The following is a 4,576-nucleotide window of genomic DNA, read 5'->3' as shown; positions in this document are numbered from 1 at the left end:
TTTTTTTTTTTTTTTTTTTTTTTTTTTTGAGATGGAGTCTCACTCTCTTGCCCAGGCTGGAGTGCAGTGGCACAATTTTGGATCACGACAACCTCCGCCTCCCGGGTTCAAGTGATTATCCTGCCTCAGTCTCCCAAGTAGCTGGGATTACAGGCGGCCACTACCACGCCTGGTTAATTTTTTGTATTTTTTAGTAAAGAGGGGGTTTCACCATGTTGGCTAGGCTGGTCACAAACTCCTGACCTCAGGTGATCCACCCACCTCGGCCTCCCAAAGTGCCGGGATTACATGCGTGAGCCATCACCCCTGGCCCAGTTCTGTTTGTTAAAGGCACAGTCTAAGCATTCTTTGTTTTTGTTTTTGTTTGAGAGAGAGTCTTGCTCTAACAGCCTGGAGTGCAGCGGTGCGATCTTGGCTCACTCCAACTTCCACCTCCCGGGTTCAAGTGATTCTCCTGCGTCAGCCTCCTGAGTAGGTGGGATTACAGGCGTGTGCCACCACGCCCGGCTAATTTTTTTATATTTTTAATAGAGACGGGGTTTCACCATGTTGGTCAGGCTGGTCTCGAACTCCTGATCTTGTGATCTGCCCTCTTCGGGCTCCCAAAGTGCTGAGATTATAGGCATGAGCCACCATGCCCGGCAGCATTCTTTAATTCAGATGAATAACAAAGGCTTTCTTTGAACTATACAGGACTGTTTAAGATTTCAATTGTTTTACTTAATAACTAGCAAATTAGTAATTAGCATAGTGCCCTGTACAAAGTACAGTATAAGCTAATTTCCCCTTTCTACCTTACTTAGACCTGTTGGGCCTAATGGGTAGAGTGTGAAAATGATTACTGATACTTATTGAGGGTTTATTATGTGCCAAGCAGGCATTTTACATAATCTTATTTAATTTTCACAAGCCGGTGAAGTGGTGTTACTACAGAGAAAAGCTCCAATTGAGGTAAGGCATGTCGGGACTGCAAAGTCCTTATATGTAACTAGCTTGGGATAAAACAGGCCAGTAAGCAGACCTTGAGAGCCTGTTTGGAGGACCTTGAGAGCTTGTTAACAGGGGCGTGCAGCTACTCCTATATCCTTGACGTGTCCTCCTCTATGGGGGATGCTCCTCCTTTTCGACCGAGTATGCAGCCACCCGCCTAGCCAGCCAGATCAGCGGAATCAGCCCTGGCAATCAATGGGGTGACAGATATCGCAGCCAGATCGCCCTCACATCCAAGCAGGCCAGTAAATGGAAAATACTTTTAAAACACTATGCTACAATTATAAACCATCATCTCATTTATATGTAATTTTTGGAGTTGACAACAGGTCAGATCCTATTGAGAGGAGGTCTTTAATTTTCTAAGGCAGAAAACCTGGGTTTCTTCGGTCAAGAAGCAACTCTAAGCTTCTTTTTTTTATCCTTAAATATAGGAAATCCTGGACTCAAGGGGTTGATTATATAACAGAAATGATTGTATAAACGGTGGACTTGGAGTAGGCGTTCAATAGATGCTAGTCTTTTCACCCAGAAGGGGCTTGGGAGGGCAAAAGTTGAACCTCACCTAACAAGACTAAAAGTGGGCGGACCTTCCGCCTTGCCGAGGCTCTCGCAGCGAGCGGTTAGCGTTTTCCCGCGCAGGGGGCAAGGCGCAGAGCAAGCCCAGGAACGTGGGAGCAGAACCCCACCCCCCGCCAGGACTACACCTCCCAGCAGGCACCACGCTCCGCTACCTGGCGGGCGGCGTCCAATAGTATTACTCCTTCAAGCCAGCTTAGTCTACTTTCCGTCCCGGCCTTCCCTCGGCACTAAGGTCTCTAGCGGGTGCGTTTGGGAGCCCGCAGGAGAAAGGGTGAGGTAGGCGTCGCCTTGGCTGTGCAGCATGTTGGGAGTCGTGGTCCCCTCGTGCAACGTTTGGGAGGCCAGGCTTGCCCTGAGTGGCTGGACCACATCACGTGATGAGAGAGGCGGCCACAGGGGAGCAACCTGTGGTGCCTTGTGAGGTCATCATGGCGCGACGACGAGCTGCAGTTGTAGGCACCCTGGATGCGGTGGGTAGTAGTCTCCTATGACTCCGAGTGCAATACATATTATCAAGTGTCCCTTATTTTTTTCTTTCCTGTGGTTCCCCCCCGCCACCTCCGCGCGGTCGGCCTCGCGGGCTTGGGGTGAAGGTGGTGGCTAGAAGAGGCTGCGCGCCGTCTGGGCGGGCTCTGAAGCCGCGCACGGGCGACGTGTTGTGGCTCCTCCTTCGCTCGTGACGCGAGGTCACGTGACGGGTTGGGCAGCCTGTGCCGCCGCCGCCGCTTTGTAAGAGGCACATTGGCAGGTAACGAGCGGCGGCGGCGGCAGCGGGTCTTGAGTCCTCCGAGAGCAGCAGCGGTAATTGCCATACTGTCCCTCTCCTTCCCTGTTCCAGGGGCCTGAGCCCTGCAGCGTGCGCTTTCTGGTTCTGGGTTCAGCTCGTCTGAATCCCCACCGCCTGCAGACTGCCCCGCCGCCCATCCGTGAGGACCGGGCCGAGCTTCACTCGCCAGCTCCACGGTCCCTGTGTGTCCAGGCCCGGGCGCCCTACTGCCTCTTCCCCTCACTTGGCCTTGTGCTTCTTCCTACTTTCCCCTGTCCGGGTCAGCCGGGCCCCACCCAACCCCAGGGGCGCCTCCCCTCCCCCCTTCGGGTTTCTGCCCTGGAGGGTGTGGTTTTCTCTCCCACCTCGGTGCCTGCCAGTAGGCTGAAGCTTCCCCGCCACGCTGTCGGTCCCATCTGATCACCTTTCCGCTTTCACGCCCGTAGCTAGTCTTGGGACTGGCCCTTTTAGAACCCAACTTCTGCGCTCTCTAATCTTTCCTGGCTTACCCGGAGGCACAGTTCAATTCTACTTCTGCTTTTCAATTCTGTAGGGCATTGGTCTCAATTGGGACTCAGTTTTCCTCCTCACCCCCGGTTCCTGTAGTCTGGTTATATCACAGTTCATTCTTTAGGTTTTTGAGCGCTTTGTAAACCGCAAAGCTCAGTCTGTTAATAATACATATTCAAAATGTTATTCTTTCATTGGTGCATTACAACTCAGTTCTGTTTGCCTCTGAATCACTTTCCCACTCGGCTTTTCCACATTTTCCCCGAGTTTTTAGTCTAATTAGTTGCCCACGCTTCTCAACTGTCACCACTCTGGTCTCTAACCCTTGCTCGCTTTAAGGGTTGATCCCATCATTATTACTGTTATATCCTGTTTGATGTAATCCAGTCATTTACTACCACTTCTATTGAATATTGTTTTTATTTCACATTCAAGGAAGGTATATGGTTTGCCAGTATTTAGGCTTATAATCTTTCCACAGCACCAGCGTATCCTAACAGTTGAGAGATTTTAAAAAATTACTATTCATTTTAGAGATATGGTCTCCATATATTGCTCAGGCTGGCCTCCCGCTCCTGGGCTTCAGCGATTCTTGCACCTCAGCCTCCTGAGTAGCTGGGATTACAGGTGTGCACCACGGTGCCCAGCTGGTTGAGGGTTTTTTCAGGTCTCCATAAGGTATCCAAAGATCATCTTTTATTTGAAGGTCATATAATTAATTTCTTGGGTGAACCCATTCTTACATTCCTCTTACGTTATGACAGCACTTTTTTCACCAAGGGGTATGCGGCTAGTTATTGCATTCCTCACTTGTCGCTGTGAATTGTGTATCCTTTTTAGTGTCAGTTTGGGAAAGGTGGAAGGAAGATGAACATGATACCTAAGCTGTCCCGTGTCCGACATTGGTGTGTTCCCCTTTTACCTCAGGAAAGGGAATATATTCCGCTCCCTGGAGATGATAGTTTCTTTCAGTACACTCACCTGTGGAGTCCCTTCGCTAGGGCCGACCTTCCACTGCTTTGAAGGCTTCTCTTGTCATTAGGCAGAAGTGATTAGTTTCCCAGACTACCCTTTTGCTTGCTGCCAGTGTACTCCTGATTTTCCTACTTATGGCTAGTTGACACATGTGGCGAGAGATTTTCTCACAGCGCCGATTTCCCTCATTTGCTTTCCTGTTGCCTCTCACCCTCAATAATTATGAAACCTTTCAGAGAAGGAAGGTTTTTGTTGTGATTGAAATATGCCCGAAAGTGGTGGCATGGGAGAGAATGAGGCCATGGGAAAGGGTTGTGGTAATTACCCCTCCTGTTTCCTGCTGCTCTGGTTTCCTCTGTCCTCCCTTTAAATGTGGGTGGACCAGCAGTAGTCACATGGAGTTGTCTTTAGAACTATATTGGAACAACAATAACACCTCTGCTTCCCTTTCCTGGTTACTAGTGCAGTCTATGTAGTGATCACCAGGAGTGTCTCTCTTAGTATTAGCCTGAGTGACTTTTATTGTATGGGGAGAAATGGTGTGAGAACATGGAGAATAATAGGTTTATTTCAATATGTACTTGTATCGTGATGGGAACTGGTCCCTGTATCTACCCTCTTAAGTGTAAAATATATGTAGAAAGTATAAAGCTTTCTTGAAGGTTTGGAGTGGTCTGAAGTGAAGCCTTTACGTCTAAAATATTAGCTTTGAATTAATTGTTGATTTCCCAATCCTTTTTTTTTTTTTTTTTT

At 48.9% G+C, this 4,576-nt stretch overlaps 1 protein-coding gene across 1 annotated transcript in view; it reads left to right on the top strand.

The window, feature by feature from the left end:
* Positions 1 to 2,274: 2,274 nt before the first annotated feature.
* Positions 2,275 to 4,576, top strand: part of LOC108542158 (ubiquitin-associated protein 2-like) — a 72,214-nt gene continuing 69,912 nt past the window's right edge. Inside the window, exon 1 of the mRNA XM_017892042.1 lies at positions 2,275 to 2,320. The gene's annotated coding sequence lies outside the window, so the exon portion shown is untranslated. The remainder of the gene's footprint in view (positions 2,321 to 4,576) is intronic.

Source organism: Rhinopithecus bieti, unplaced genomic scaffold (assembly GCF_001698545.2).
Source record: "Rhinopithecus bieti isolate Rb0 unplaced genomic scaffold, ASM169854v2 scaffold_22042, whole genome shotgun sequence".
Lineage (NCBI taxonomy): Eukaryota > Metazoa > Chordata > Mammalia > Primates > Cercopithecidae > Rhinopithecus > Rhinopithecus bieti.
This window is presented reverse-complemented; position numbering and strand designations above follow the sequence as displayed.